Source organism: Schistocerca piceifrons, chromosome 1 (assembly GCF_021461385.2).
Source record: "Schistocerca piceifrons isolate TAMUIC-IGC-003096 chromosome 1, iqSchPice1.1, whole genome shotgun sequence".
NCBI lineage: Eukaryota > Metazoa > Arthropoda > Insecta > Orthoptera > Acrididae > Schistocerca > Schistocerca piceifrons.
Window position 1 is genome coordinate 955,287,125 of NC_060138.1, and position 17,858 is coordinate 955,304,982.

Here is a 17,858-nt window from a genome sequence, read left to right on the forward strand (position 1 = left end):
TCATGAGACCTTGTGGACTAAAATTGACTCAGTTGCATCTACCGATTCGGTTACGCAACTTGCAAAAACTCAGAAAAACTTAAAGGGCACAGTAGATTCGATTTCAACACAAATGGACACTCTGAAACTTGGGTCAGAAAAACACACTGAGGTAATGTGTTCACTATCGGAGAAAGTAGCCGAACTTTCGGATCAGTTCACTAACTTATCTACGAAGGTAGATGATAATCTGAATGACACAAAACCGGTAGTCTTTAATGACACAGAAGAGTGCGAACAAATTGGGAAATTCAAACAAAATCAGAATCAAATTAATACGCAACACAAAAGAGAAATCCGGGAAGTACAAGATCAGTTGGCACAAGTAATACAAGAATTACATATTTCAGAGGACACTCGCGCTCCAATACGGGAAGAGGGACTTAGAAATACGGAACAACTACAAATAATAGCACAGGGCATTTCGGAAATTATGAATGAAATTGGCAAGGTGCACTGAATTTTGAGATGGAACCGCCGACACCACGTAAAAATGACCGATATTCTACTCGCCGACACAATGATTTTGACTATAAGCTGTTTCTTACTACACATAAATTAAAAACATTTAAGAATTCTGGCAATGACATTCATCCACAAGCGTGGCTCCATCAATTCTCTCATTGTTTTCCCCCCAACTGGTCATTGCAGCACAGATTAGAATTTATGTGTGGTTACTTAGAGAATGAACCAGCTGTAAGAATGCGATCGGTCATTCACGATTGTCACAGTGAAGGAGAATTTTATCATGCCTTCCTCTCAGCATATTGGTCTCAAGCTACACAAGACCGAGTAAAACATACCATCATAATGATGAAACATTTCGAACAATCTGAATTCTCCAGTCTTGTGAAATATTTTGAAGACATGTTGCACAAGAATCAGTACCTGTCAAACCCATACAGCCCTCCAGAAATCATCCGCATTTGCTTGATCAAATTACCTGAACATTTACGACATATTATTTTGGCAGGACGTTGCAAAGACGACATTGAAGCTTTTCAGGGACTCTTACAAGAATTAGAAATTGACACTCATAATCGCGGAACGCGAAAACAGGAACACAACAATTACAGGTCACATCCGTCGCAATTCCGCGATGAAATAAGTAATAACTGGACACGACAAGGCTAATCTCACAACACAAATCGCGACCAAAACAGACACCACCCATATGACAACCGTTGGCAGAGTAGTAATAATTACAGGGAAAGATCACCTCTCCGCGGTAATGACTATCACAGAGACAATGAGAGAAACAGACAATAAGGGAACCAAAATAATTATTATCAAAGGAGACAGAATAACTTCAGACGCAATGGTCCAGCGCGCAGTTACGATTCAGGGAGAAATTCTCCACCACGTGACCGACAGGAAAGTAACTATGTAAACTACCGACAAAACGACAGACCTGAATTCCATCAGAACTGGCTGGATTCTAACAAGGCTGGGCCCTCTCGGCAAGGCGAATTTGTAGAAGTTAGGTCTCCAAATCCCAGTAACGACGCGCGCCAACAAAGAAACAGACAATGACACCCACCGCAAGCAGCCACGTGTGCCCGCTGGCTCAGGGAAAAGTAACATAGACGCTAACTTTGAGAAAAATTCCAGTATTCTTTACCGATGTATACCACATGATAATTGCGTTGAAATTGAAACACTGCGTACTAGGATTAGTAAAGGTTTACACCACATTTCACATGTAAAACCATTTATTGAAAGATAATCTGCTTTTTAACTTAGTCTTTGCCATAATATGTTTCACTTTACATTACTAGTATGCTTTGTCACACTTAGAATCTGTTAATATGCAACAATGTTTGAAGTTAAATATCCAGTCAAGACCCAGAGAACTTATATAAACAGAAAATTACGAATGCATTGTTATAGTGAACAGACGTCACAGTGTTATTGTGTTTGTACATTCTTGCTTGTTAGTTGCACGATTACGTAACGACTATAAGGCTTACATACTTAGAAAATATACCAGTACTGCTAATGAGATTTTAATGCAACATTTTGGTTTACTGTGAGATACCAGATGACACAGTGGTTAGTTTATGTGACATCTACACGATTTTATCACGACGCTACTAATGAGTGACAATTTACAATGTTGCTTTTGCGGTGTTTCTGTCTCATATCTGCACAGTTTTTCTGAATTCTTCTGGAATGTAAAACATGTTTTAGTAGTAACTTTTGTGGTATAGCTACAATGAGACTGCCTTTTCCGTAGCACAACAATACGTTACAGCACAGTACTTTCTTCATCATGGCAATAAGCGTAATAACTAAGATATTTATACGCAAAACATTTCACTTTTGTTTATCATGAGGTAAGTACATTGGCTTCTGCAGAACTTAGCTTTCGGAGGAAGATAACTACGACACTTGCACACAGGTTATCTTACAACAAGACGCACAGTTTAGCGCTACAGTACACTTATTTGAGTGATTAATTTTGTACTTAAGACATTTATTTTTAAAGATATTTGAAGTACAATGATACAAAGTTTTTCTGTGATACATTTCTTTCCATTGCAATAATCTGTAACACCTGAGGGTATAATCACATTAATCCTCAGGGGGGTACACGTTTACTTTGTGTACCATGTGTTTGGCAAGCACAAGGAGCCCTGGCTAATGTGGTATTTGCTTATACAACTTTACACATCGGTACCATATTTCACTAACACACAAATTCACAGCTATCTGATCATGTAACTGAGAGATAAACATTTTTTTTTACTACATCAGTGACACATGTTTACGCAATTACACAGTTGGGTAACTTCACACTTATGAAATTCTATTTTGTCTGTACTTTGTGGACTGTTCATATTTTTTTGGAACCATTGTGATACTATGAGAGCTTTGAATGATGTATTTGGTAAGGGAGCATCATTTTTAAAGTACTTTTGAGGTAGAGGACACTATTGAAATGAGCAGAGAATTTTTTTTTAGGTTTTGACATTATTGCCGAAAGCTACGCCTTTTTTGAGATTTGGCTGAGGTTTTATGATGTTATGATGACGATGTGTATTACGCTGTTGCGGTATGTTTATGATCAATAAGCTGATGCTATATGAGGAATTTGATTATGCTACATATTTATTATGATGAAATATTGAAGAAGTGTCGACGAATATGTGTAAGTAGACTGTATAGGTTTTTTTATTGGTAACGCCACATAGCGCTCTGTATGAAAATCACTGGCTGTGCTGTGTGCAGTCTGTGGCTGGTTTGCATTGCTGTCTGCCATTGTAGTGTTGGGCAGCTGGATGTGAACAGCGCGTAGCGTTGCGCAGTTGGAGGTGAGCCGCCAGCAGTGGTGGAAGTGGGGAGAGAGATGACGGAGTTTTGAAATTTGTAAGACTAGATGTCATGAACTGCTATATACATTATGACTTTTGAACACTATTGAGGTAAATACATTGTTTGCTCTCTATCAAAATCTTTCACTTGCTAACTATGCCTTTCAGTAGTTAGTGTCTTCAGTAGTTTGAATCTTTTATTTAGCTGGCAGTAATGGCGCTCGATGTATTGCAGTAGTTCGAATAACGAAGATTTTTAGTGAGGTAAGTCATTTGTGAAAGGTATAGGTTAATGTTAGTCAGGGCCATTCTTTTGTAGGGATTTTTGAAAGTCAGATTGCGTTGCGCTGAAAATATTGTGTGTCAGTTTAAACACAGTCATGTACAATTGTTCAAAGGGGACGTATCACCACGACCTCCTCCATCACCAGATCTGTCTCCGATCGGGCACATACGGGACATCGTAAGATGAAAAACCCTGCGTCAGCCACAACCAGAACTAAATCGTCTCTGTATTGATTGACCGACATCAACAGGTCTGGAAGGCTATCCCACAAATATCTGGCACCTGTATATGCAATTCTTGCACGTCTGTGTGCTTGCATTCAACATTCTGGCTGTTACACCGGTTTTTAATGTACCAGCATTTGACTTTGCAATGTCTTACCTCACGCTTACAGTAACCGCTGATCTTGCAATGTTAAACACTTAATGATGTTATCTATAAAAATGTATCCCCGAATTTTTATTACTTTAATTTAATTATTTGTGAGTGCTGCGACATTTTTCCTTCAGTGTATTATTTCTCGACCCCAGTTTCCCTCGCTGTCCTCACCCCTCTGCCATTAGCTGCCTTTCCTTTAGCTCTTGGTAAGACGTTTACAAATAAATGTGAACATAGATATTGCATAAATTTCTTTCAAAATTAGAATTACAGCGACAGTTATTTATAATAGAAATAAATTGATGAACATTATTCCTCGTAATATAACACAGGCAAATTCGTAAGAAAATCGGAAAATGGGGGAAAAGATTTATAAAGTTTTGAAACTTCGGGAAAATACTCATATGGGGTACAGTAACAAGAAACAGAAAAGTTCCCCTTCGCAAGGGGGGGGGGGGGGGGGGTGTTATGAAATGCCTCTTCTTAGTCTCATTTCTTGTGTCTGGACTGAGAAAGCAATAATGCTTGACCATATTACCTGTTTTATTTGCGGTAAATCTATTTCGGAAGGAGTGACATCAATAGTGATAAGGGATTGGAAACTCTGATACGCGTCAGCAAGGAACAGTAGGATGCGGCTCATAATCTTTTACAGTACACAGGACTGATTGAACTGCATAAGATATGTCGAAGTGAATGTAGTAAGGGACGTGATACAAGGAAACTAATTAATCAGAATTTTGCATAAGCAGATGATAAAAGTTTGAGATTCTCTTCCTCTTATCCAGTCAATTTCAAGAAAGTATGTTTCGTATGTGCTGAAAAGCGTGACATAGAGACGGAAAGAAAACAACCACTCCACAATTCCGTGGAGTGTTTGAAGTTCACTCTTTAACTGTGAAACACACGCAACTTGAAAAAGCAGAGAAACGCGATGATGATTTCGGTAGAAAGATTGCCGAACGCATCAACAGTGTTTCGTGTTTAGTAGCGGCAGAAGCCTGTTATCATAAAGATTGCTATGCCAAACTAGTGTCGAATCCCACCTTTGTTCGAAAAAGAAGCCGTCCTCAAGATATCAATTTTATGAAACTTTTCAAGAATTATGCATATTTATAGGTAGTTCAGAGGAAAGTCAATTTTCAGTGCTCGATTTGTCGTAGAAAGTTAATGAATGTCTCCCAGAAGAAGAGACATTGACTAAAAATTCTGAAAAATAAAATGACTGAAAACTTCGGTGATGGGGTCTTGTTTGCCACAGTGACAAAAAATCCCCCAGTTGTATGTTTTCGTGGCAGTGGCCACAAACGTTTGAGTCAATGGTACAATGAACGAGCTGTTAGTAAAAAAGATGAGAGAAAGAGAATAGCAGCAGCTATCATCCGTGAGGTATGAGAACGACTACTATCAATATTGCAGATTATCCAGATATCAATGACTTGACAGAGAATGCTGAACTTATGCTTCCTATCACTTTACACGAATTTGTGAAGGGAGTGGTTTTGTCAAAAAAGAAAGATAGTGAACAGTCCCCTTCAAAAAAATATGCAGCAAAATGCCATGCCATTGTGTCATTTACCAGGCCTCGTTCATTTACCTCCCACTACAACTTGGACTTGCAGTGTACTTGTTTCGTAAAGTGGGATCAAATAACATTGTTGAAACCATCTCTCATATGGGTTTCTGTTCTTCATATAGAACTTTGGCTTTATTTGAGGCTTCTGCCGTTCAGTTCTTGAAACCAAATATTTCAAATGATTCGTTCTCACAGTTCGTTTTCGATAATGCTGGCTCCGGTATTGCAACAATTACGGGCATAGGTACATGGGTGGAATCAGGTGTGTGATTCCGGACAGAGTGATAGAACATCAGAGAGTAACGAAGCTCTCTGTTTATCCGAGCTCTACTGAAACAGTAAGTGAAGGCAGAAAAGAGTTGGAATTGAAGAAATTGTACTGCAAAATGTCTACTCAGAACAATCGTTCACTACAGCGAAAGTGGATACAATTCAAGATTTTTCTCGGATGATGGGAAAGTTTTTACAGGTTTCTATTCCTGCATGGCAAGGTTTTATGGATAAAATCACAACTGGAGAACCTTAAACGCAGTCAAATGTATTATCGTTTCCATTCATCAACAACCCACCCACAGATTATAGCACTATTTTAACTGCTTTAACTTATGCCCTCACCGAGAGTAAGAAGACCACACAGCAAACGTCTGTCGTGATGTTTGATCAAGCACTCCACATGAAAGCTAAAGATATAGTTGTAGTGGAGGCTGTTGCATAGTATGTGCTATTTACTAATATAGTTATTAGGAGGCTTTAAAATGATTATGAATTTTCTAGGAGCAATAGGATTCTTAATGAGAGACAGTGGACTCTCTCAACTTTTGTAGACTGTATATGCTGCAGGTCCTGTTCCCCATATACTTTCTGATCGAGCATACACGAGGGCAATTCAAGCTCACTCTGCAGTCGTGTGTGCTCTTTCCATGATAATACCGGAGGAAATGGCAATCACGGGGGAGGAGAAGCAACATAATAAAATTCTGATGTGAGTGGAAACGGTGCATCTTTCGGAGTTTTGAAAAAAGATCAAGTGGTTGAAAAGCTGAAAAACAAATTTGTCAACACAATGGACGATATTAAGCAAAGAGGGAAAACATCCCAGTTACGGATACAAACCTTCAGCTTGTCATCTTGGCATTGCATTTCATCCAAGCAGAGCGTATGGGAAATTGGGAGCTCCATATAGAATGTGTGGGAGCTAAGCTCTCAATATTCCATGCATCTGGACGCATTCCTTATGCTAAGGCGTGTCATTTGCATCTCTAGGACGTGGAAAAACTGAAAGAAACCATGACGCCGCCGAGTTCGATAAATTTACCAAGGACAGATTCTTCTCGGTTTGATGCTCTGATAAGTATTGGTGTGGAGTATGGACCGGCATGACGACAGAACAAACGCTTATGAAAAGCCTGAAGAGGGTTTGAGGTGTTTCAGACGGAAGAAATCACCGATAGTGGGTTGAACCGATGGATCACTGGCATACCAATAGACCATCACATATGTGAAGCTATGGAACAGTTCTGCAATTTACATTCGGTTTCGAGTTATAAAACATGTTGAGCTGAGGTGTGGAGGGACAGAAATCGACAAGAGAAGGCGCAGAAGATTTCAGTTATGGTTGCAACAACACACTCCATTTGCTTATAAGAATCATTTGTACTCATTAGGATCTAAATCACTAGCCTCCCAGGAAGTAAACTACTACAAAGCTCTGCCTGTTGGTGAAGAAGCTCTTCGAACAATAGTTACTGTCTGGCCAAAATTTGGTTCTCTGAAGCTCAAACGCTTCAACATGGTTAGGACACCGTGAACGTCAACTGTTAGGAATTAAAAAAATATAACAACTCAGGTATTTCACAGAATACTGTGCACGTTTCACTTACGCGATTATTTAAAGGATTGCTTCACGTACGAATTATCGACTGTACCAATGTCTCTGTTTCACAGCAGTGGATTGATGAAGAACACAAAAAAGTCTTCGCTGTAGAATCTTTTCAGTCAATTACCTGAAAGGAATACTGACAATAATGAATCGAAGTTCTTTGTTATAGATGGGGGGTTTCGTAAACATCAAGTCGTGTGGCCCGAGAATTGAACTTTTGGTAACGTATAACACCTTAATATCCTATATTCAGAGACATAATGAAGATGATGTTGCCATTGTATTTGACGGATATTCAGAAATACCACTGAACATATAACCACTTAACGCCAAAGCCGAACGATGAAGTGGACATCGCGAGAAATTGTGTTTAATGGCGAGACATTATGCATTGAATCACAGTTTGCCTTTCTTAATAACCTCAGCAACAAGATAATGTTTATTACACAGCTTGGGCAAAAACCAGACAGTTTTGGTATTGAAACCAGGATTGCGGATGACGATGCAGATGCTTGATATTGTTGCAAAAGCAATAAATAGTGGGTCAGGATGTAGATCTTCTTGTGCTACTTATCGCTCCTACTCCGGACGACATAGACATAATCCTGATGAAAGAAGGTAAAGGTAACATCAGAACAAGGTGTTCAGTTTTAAAGGTATACGTAACTCCTCACTCGTTTATGAACGCAAGAATTCCATACTGTTTCTTCATGCAGTAAGTGGTTGCAACAGCACTTCAACTACAAGCTTTCCAACTATTCAACCACTATTCCCAACTTCATAATATTCCACAGATATCCACCGATCATGCTTCCTCTCCTGACACCATTGAAAAAGCAGGAGAGAAATTTATTCTCTCTCTCTACACAAAAAGTAGAGAGTCTCGATGATAACTTAAATGTCATTACATTTAAATGTTTTAATGTACTTGTGCGTCAGGCAAACATTGCCGACATATTCTCTCGTTTGCCGCCCACTACTTATGCAGGACGCCTCCACTCTTAACGAGTTTACCTAGAAGTCCAGCTACGGCTGAGGAACAACTTGGATCCCAGAAACTGGGGCTGCAGGGAATCAAACTCATCCCACACCGATTCACATGAAACGACCACCTGCTCCACAGAAAGTACTGATACTGATATCATGGGGATGCACCCACGGCTGCGGAAGACCGTGCGGATGTGTGAAGGCTGACCTACATTGCACAACATTGTGCAAAAACTGTCGTGGCCAAAGCTGCACTAATATGCCTCACAGTAACTTGACAGAAGATTTGCATGATAGTTTTATGTAAAAATCATATTTACAATAATTTATTTGTATGATAGATGTTGTCGATTTTCATTGTCTACGTGCTGTACATATGATTGTAAATACATTAGAAAAAAGAAATTATTGATTATTTTTGCAGTAATTATTAATTGTCATGAAAAATTATTTTCATTCCAATAATTGAAGTTGCATAAATATAAATCCAAATTGTTCCGTGTGAATAAAAGTTTTTTTAAAAGAAATTTCACTTTTTTACCTACAAATTTTAGCATTCTTAAACTAATTACCTTTCTTAAACATGCATTTGACCTTCTCTGAGTAGAATTTCATCAGAAATATTTTCCGTCATATAGATAACATCGTTGAATTAACCGTTTTCGTTAAGTTTGGAATAAGGAATATAATTTACATTAAAGGGTGGGTGTGGGGGAAGCTCCCCCTATAGCGGAGGGAACGTTTCTGTTTTTTACTTCTTCATTCCCTAAGTGTGTTTCCCAAAGTTTCAAAACTTTATAAACCTTTTCCCCCCTTTTCCTAATTTACCAGGACTAGTAGTTAGAATCAGTTAATTTCTATGAAGGTAATTCCGGCGAGCCTTAAATGCCTTTAGTGAAAGTAAGAAGAGCTAGATCAATAATACTGTTTTCGAAGAAATAATATATAGCCGATCTGTTGCGAAATGGAGGGTTTATTGAAACCCCTTGACCACTCTTTCAACATTTAGCAACGCATCTGCTTCGGAAGGAGATAGTGGTAACTGTGTTACACGTTGTGTTGCAGGTACGTTAAAATTCAGCGGAAAGCGTCTGTAAAATATACAATTTCACCTCCATAATAATTAAAACGTGTTTAACGTAATGTTGTATTGTTGTAGTTACAGTAAAAATTTGTGTAATCTATCAGGGTGAATGAAAAGAACAATAACTCCTGTAAAATGTTTCTTTAATAGTATAGCTTAGTAATTATATAATTTCTAATTATTTCGTCTTACATCAGAAAATATGAGACAGAAATTAAAAGAAAAAGAATAAAATTTTGTATTTATATTGTTAAAAGTAAGACACTCACTGACAGCTCACGTTGTATATGTGAAGAAATCTCACTGGTAATATTTAGTGTATGAAACTGAAAAAGGAAATACAAATTGGTTTGTAATAGTGTAGGGCAATAATCTACAAGTACGGAACAGTTTGATCCCTGCTTTAGTTCTGTGTATGTTTTAGTACAGTACAATTTTTCTAGGCTTTAACTTAGCAAAATCTTTCGAAATATAATCTGAATCTATTTCAAGCTATTGCTTTCAAGTGCCGAAGTCAGCAGTCCACACAAATGTTTTTGATAACAGAAGCGTCCGCTTCTGTTGCTTGCTCTCAAATCGACCCTGACTAGACCTGCTTGCTGGCCTTTGGAAATGCACAGGCACATATGATTTGGGGATATTAAGTACTGTAAATATGAAAGGATACACTGCGGCAGGCAAATTAAAACAGAACTGCAATTTAAAAAGAAACATGATTTACTAGGAAGCGCGGAGGTTTAGTAGAACTAGAGGTAGAGAAAAATACGGTTGTGCCCGGCACCAAAATATATAGGTAAACCCGCCGTTTACAATAAAAAGTATGTATCTTTCCAAGCATTATTAAGGTGGTGTAAGATTTTGTGTCGTTCATGCTAAACTGCATCCTGCCATGCAGGTCTCACACTTTAATATACATCACTGAAATTTTTGTCTGCATTGTAAACCGCTGTAATTCATGATTAATGATATGTCAGTAAAATTATTATCGCCTAAAGGAATAACCAATAGGGAGCCTGGATCCATCAATGAATCTCATACTCAAGACAAAGTAAACACTTCCTAAAAAGGTATAGACTAATTTGGATAGAATCGTAGAGTTGCTGTAGTGCGTTGCAGTTTTTAACATCAGTTGATGATACTTCATCAGCTCTTAGGTTTCTTCAGCGGCGTTAGAACTGCCGTTGCCTTAATACGAGAGAACAAGATAATAATTCAGTTCCTTTGGAGGTCGTAGCACTACGAGTTACAGGGTATGCATGACTATCAGCCAGGTTGTTTTCTGCCAAGCACTCCGCGAAAGAAACTTCCGCCGAATTCCCCCTCGCAACACCTTCTCCTGCAATGCATAGATGGCACCCCTGCTACGACTGTGAATAAATCTTTGTCCGCAAAATTTCGCTGGGAAATAATAAATTCCGTCCAGGAACATTGCTTTTTCTCTTGTTCTGCATCCCTTAATGGAGCTCTCAAAATGTATGAAATCTATGAGCAAGGTTTGGCGTCTTCCCGGTTTTCGGCTTAACAGAATACCACATTATTGTTTTTAAGGGTTGTTCTCGCTTAGAAATTACGTCCCAACGTAAGTATTCCCCGGAAGTGTTGGTGCCCCAGTGACCTAGATTCTAGAAGCTTTAAGACTAGGAACCGAAACAGCATACGGTGTTTCCTTCTTGCATCAGCCAGAGACCTCGCCTCGTACGTCGTTCCAGAAGAAATGTTGTGTGTGAAATTTTTGCAAAATGTTGGTATGTCATGTAACTGGTAGAGGACGTTGCTGCCAGCCATATTAGCGCTCATTGCCTTGACCACTAGTTTTGCCTTCTGTGCTTTTGTCAAGCATTATAAAGATAGTTAGTTATACAGATCTACCAAATAAAAATTTACTGATAAGTAACACTACTATGGGGTTTCAGGCTCACAACATTCGTCCTTGTGAGTACACATTCCTCAGTGCCAATATGCAGGAGCAGGTCGGGTGACTGGGTTTAGAGGCGAGGCAGGCGAGAACACTATCGGTGTAACTTAGGGGTAAGGTACACTTTTCGACGGCTGTAGGTCGAATTTGGCAGTACACTTGATGTAAGATGCAATGGACCCTTCAGTCCTTCAATTAATTGCCACGAGGTTATTTCCACATCTTTATGCTTCTTCTTCCTCCTTTTTCAAAATGGCTCTGAGCACTATGGGACTCAACTGCCGTGGTCATCAGTCCCCTAAAACTTAAAAAATGGCTCTGAGCACTATGGGACTCAACTGCTGTGGTCATAAGTCCCCTAGAACTTAGAACTACTTAAACCTAACTAACCTAAGGACAGCACACAACACCCAGCCATCACGAGGCAGAGAAAATCCCTGACCCCGCCGGGAATCGAACCCGGGAACCCGGGCGTGGGAAGCGAGAACGCTACCGCACGACCACGAGATGCGGGCCCCTAAAACTTAGAACTACTTAAACCTAACTAACCTAAGGACATCACATACACCCATGCCCGAGGCAGGATTCGAACCTGCGACCGTAGCAACAGCGCAGCTCCGGACTGGAGCGTCTAGAACCGCACGGCCACCGCGGCCGGCTCTCCTTTTTCCTCTCCTTGAACACATATGTTTTTGGTGTCACCATTCCAGTTTGGAACGTTAGTTGCAGAAAGTGGCCAGATACCCTTGCTGTCACTGCAGGCTCCCTCCCCCTCACACACAGACACCCGCCCACAAACACACACACACACACACACACAAACACACACACATACAGTGCCGGACGGAATACGTGCACCCCAACTGCCGGCGCCTAGTGTTACACCAGATGAAAGTGTGTGAACAATTTTTGATGTTGGTACATCATGTAACTGAGGTGGGACCTTGGTTTAGCCCAGCATAAGCACATTGGAATGTGGGAAACCATTTAAAAACCACATGCAAGCCAGCTGTCAAATCCGTCTACATCCTTAATCAACTTTTTGGATTCTTCCATCTACTCCACTGTCGCTTTTAACAGATTTTCTGTAATACTTCACGCAAACAGGCAACATTTTAGAGTGGAAGAAAGTAATGAGTCATGTTCTACACCGGAAGAAGGAAATTCACGTCATTGACGGGCTATTACAGCTTTTATACTTTATGACTTAGGACTTTTTCAGGTTAGGACTTTTTCCGGTTATACCAGATGCGTTTGGAAATTTTCTACTAATGCTTCACATCGTCAAGCACTACTTTAGGGAGGGTGAAGATAATGCATCATGTTCTATGTAGGGAAAATGGAATCGACGTTATTTACCAAATATTATATCTTCCTATTACTTTAGATTTTCAGCTGGTTGTGGTTAGTTCACTGGTGGTACAGAGAAAGGAACGTTGTAGCAATTTCTGATCGAAACCATGGTGCCAGGGCTTTATAAGAAGTTTACATACTTTATTTCCTTTCCTTATCACAATCTAACCAAAAGCTAAGTCCAGAACAAGCTCTAGGACGCTTCTGTCTGTCAACTTACATTTCCCAACACATCATTACCGCAAAATGTGCTAAAAATTACGTGTTTTTGAGAGATCTTTACCATACTGTATCACTAAAACGGAATATTTTCGTAATACGCTAACACATCTGTGAAAAGCACCAAAGACAACTGAGCCGTGCGCGGCTCGCGGTCATGCCGTTTATTGCCCCTCATCTTGTTTTTGTGGTTCTGTCACCTCGTTTTCTGTTATTCAATTTATTGGCGTCACTAAGTAGCTGGTTTGCTTGTCCGTGAGTGGCAGCAGCAGCGTTTACCGATAAGTACACTGGTGTGCTATCTCTGGAGCGACCTCTGGTATTTCCGGGTCGTCGGGAGTTAAGTCGGGGACGGAGGGGCAGTGAGGTGCGGACAGCCAGTGCTTTCCGAGCGCTGGCGACACACACGATCTGTTGGACGGAAGGAGGTTGGAGCGGGACGACCGCTGGTTGGTCGTCTCATTGGGCGACGTGTATTTGGTCTTTTGGCCGTTTCTGGGCCTCGTCAGTTGATCACTTCGCTGGACGTGCGTCGTTTTCGTCCTTGTGCAGAGATGTCGTGGCCAATGGGCAAGAGTTACCTCTGCATGGTTGGGTCCGAACCAGTGTGCCCGGGTCTCCGTGTCTCCGAATTCCGAACAGACATCGAGTCGAGTCAGGTTGGAGCTGCAGTTAGCTTCTGACAGCCAAGACTTGTTCGACCATTGCCGACACACGTAAATTCAGTGGGAACGACGTGCGTTGCTCAATCGGTCGGTCGTCTCATCGGGCGATGTGTATTTGCTCGCCGACCGCTTGTGGATACTCTCTGTGTGTCGAATTGATCCTTGTTGTTCCACAGTGATTGCTTCGACGATTCTTCGAGTTCTTGTGCAATTGTGTTTACGTGGAACTGTATGTAGCTTCTGTGATTTCCATTAATTAGATGAATGCTGTCTGCGTACTGCAGTAGGGAGTCGGTCGGTTGCGACAGAGCAGCGAGGAAGTTATTTTCGGCTGTCGTGCCGTTGGTCGTGTGGAAGGGATTTGATTAGGTTCTCGGTTGATTGTTTAGTGTTACGCTTGGCTGCCTGTCTCACCTAAACTGTGCTTAGAGTTTTCTCTCCAGGCCGACCTTGGAACACTCCTGAACACCATTGTTTGTTGTTTGTAATTGTCATTTTATTTGGTCACAGGTACTGTGCCAGGCCGTCAGCCATGTATTAATATTGTATGTTTTATGTTTAGTATATGGCCTTCAGCTGCACTTCATGTCAACGGTTTTAAGATTAGGCCTTTAGCGATGTTTCGTTTTAAATTTTTGTTGCTCTGTATTCAGGCCTTCTGCCGCGTTTGTTTCTCGATCTGTGGCTTTAATATGTAAATCCTTGTCCTAAGGTTTATCTTTAATTATCTTGGATTCTTGAAACGGCCTACAGCAGTGTTCTAAAAATCTTAAGGTTGTCTTTAATTATTCCTGGGTAATTGTTTGGGCCTTCAGCCGACAAGATACTCCAGGTTTTCTTAAGATGTTTTTCTGTTGTACTGGGTAAAAGCTTATCTTTAAAGCCTCTCCTTTATTATGTAAAGAAAAATTTTTATTTAGCTTTCAGCCGAAGAATTAACTTGAATTTTTCTTAATATGGCCTTTAGCCGGAATTTGTAAATGCTTGGCTTTTCAAGAAGTTCCTTAACTGGTCTGAAATATTGTTTCGCCATTTATCTGAGAAGATACTGTAATTGTGCTTAAGTAAGGTCTTCAGCCTTTACTCTAAATCTTAGTGTTTTAAAAGCAAACATTTAAACTTAATCTGGAAAAGTTACTTGGGCCCTCAGCCGTGCCTTGATCTTTGCTATTTTAAAGAGAACTGTGCATTGGTTTGAGCAATAAAGTTGTGTGTGTTCTTGTATAACTAACAGTAATTGACCTTGTCCCCTTTCCACAACCTGATCCGCCCTGTTCTGCGAGATTAGATTTTAACAGTGTGTTAGTTTCGTAAAATCTTACCTCATCTTGTGACTAAACAAGTGCTGTATCACTGTGAGAGATACAGAGGCCAGCGAGTGTGCCGAGACCTACCCCAGTTCACTACTAATAGCGTAAAGGAATCATAACGCACCTGTGCGTAGCATACGAAGTATTGCACCATAATCTAAACGTGTAATTAAAAATTAAAATAACTTGTCCAAACTTTGTCAGTGTATGCATCAGTGTGTCTACAAAAATATTACAGCTAACATAGTAAAACTTGACACCATTATGTATAACATAATGCTTCTGTGAAATTTTCAAATGCGCATCCGCTCACATTTTATAAGGAATTGAATTTTTAATAACCATTGTTTCTGTAATGTACCTTTTCACGTAGACTAATCAAGCAAGAAAACTGGAATTTTACTGTTTACGCCTCCATATGAGGCCAATAAAACGTGTGAAACAGATTTAGTCATCGTTGCTTTCAAACTGATTTTTCAGTTTTGTATCCCCGGGACTGCTACATTTTTATCAAATTTTAATGGGGAACTTTTCTCAGAGAAAACATAAGGAAAAAGTGCTGCACAGTATTATTCAGTAAGTAATTCTATAGAACTATACCTTTTTCCGGATGTTAGCTTTCATAGTTACTGCGGAAAGGTATATTACAGCTCAAAAATGTCACTTAATGGCAATTCGAATTTAAAGTATTTACTTCAAATTTTGACAGTATTACTATACGTCTAGTGACTAATGCTGTCCACATCTATAATCCTCATTTTCTTCCTCGTCTTCCTGGAAGACAAAGCCAACTTTCACATTTTTTTTTTCTTCTGCTGCCTGAGCTTTGTCCAGTCGCACTTCATCGATGCTTTTGAGTATCTTCAGTTTGACTGCACCTATATTTATGCCTGGTTTCTGCAGGTACTTAATCCTACCCACATTACCACTATTTAACACTAGACAGGCATGACATGCAGCTGTCTTCACAACAACTGAGGGCACGAACACTGTTTTAGGTCAACACATTCATATAAGGTAATTGGATTCTGTACTCTGTGTTTTCTCATGTACGCATTGTTTCAGCAGTTCAGGATTGGCTAGATACCTGAAAGTTGGTTTTATAACATCGAAAACAGCAAGTGGCAAACAATGTTTAAGGTATAAAGCTTTCCACTAAGTTTTGCCTGGAGATATGTGCCCCATAATATGTCACAAAGGGAATGTTGAGGATTATCACCTGTGGAATGTTTGTGAAAGAATATTGCCCACACGGATTGCTGGACTGTTTTCACTGAGTTCAAAAAGAAAAAAAGAAAAACACACGTTGTAAACAAAGATCAAGCAAAGATAATCTTTCTCACAGTCTTGTAGACTTATCTGCAGTTCGTCTCGACCATGGGAACGAAAACTTAACGCAAAATAAATTCTTAGCGTAGAGAAAGTGTGGATCATAGCATAGAAAGAGGGGCTGTGTCAGGTGCAGACACCCAAACAAACTTTTTTGAAACATATTTCTGGCCAGAATACGAGTATGAAGCATTGGCGCGTTATTCTTCAAGAATCAGTCTAATAAATTACATAATTAAAAAGCTCGAATGTTTTCACAGCTTGCCCTAATCTACCCTTAACACTGTGAAGTCTCAGAATGATTTGATATGTATATATATATATATATATAATTTAAAAAATAAGTGGCGCTAAATAGTGAAGCTACAAAAGCAAAAATTCTTCTGAACGTGCAAATGTATGTCACAATGAAATGTTACAGGTCTCAACTTGTTCGATGTAATATATTGATCAAAATCGGCATTTTTACGAAAAACTGAAGGCGATAAATATTAGACTCAGAAATACGAAAATTCCAATTTAGCCTCAGTTTGAAATAAATCCATTAAATATGTAACACCAATAACCTACCTCTATTAGATTTGAAGTAATTTACTAGAAACTAAATTTGTGATGAAAACGTCCCTATTCACAATAGAGTAAGTACCATTTGTGTTTTTTGTAGAAATTTCTAATTATAGCTGTACAAAGTTTCAAGACTTTAGGGAATATAAAAATCATTAAAAATAATCTAAAACATGGTGTTCAAAGGTAATATTTTATTGATGGTTCCATTCTAAAAATTCTAACCGGAAAAGTTTCAATGCAGTCGAGCTAAAACTTTTGCAGCAACTAAAGTCAACGTAATTCCATTCATGTAAAAATTAAGAGTATTGTAATATTAATTAGTATGTGTCCAAGAAAGGTGTCATTTAGATGCTGCTACATGTGGCTAGAGCGGTTGATAGCAGATGTTCCGTTCGGCGGTCCACTGCACCCATATATGAGTAAGGCCAAGTAGGCAGTAAGAAGAGACACTTCTCACCGAGATGTCGACCTGTCCGTGTCAATCAAACGCCAGCATATACTGTGCCTCGAATGACGTCACAGCCGAATAGCTCCCAAAAGCAATTTCGGTACAACTATCAAATGGACTTGCAAGGGCTGCACACCGCCGTGGATTGCTTAGTTTTCACGGAAGTAACTGTTTAGCAAGTGACGCGATTATTTTCCGCATTTAAGGCGAGCAATTAACTTTGATAATTAGAAATCAGGTTGATAGTCAATTTTACTTGGAACTTGGCGTACAGGCTGCCTCTGGACTGCTAACAGTAATATTCCCATAGGTACATATTACTATTATCAGGAATATTATTATGTTCGTGAGTGTGAATTTTTACCGATTATATTAATCAATTACAACACAAAACTTTTATCTATAGTCTGAGTTCCTCCTATCGCTGAGTAAATAGCAAGTAGAAACATTTTCATCAAGGAATGCAACGAGTAATGTGGACTTGCAGACTGGAAGTTATGGTCATTAAG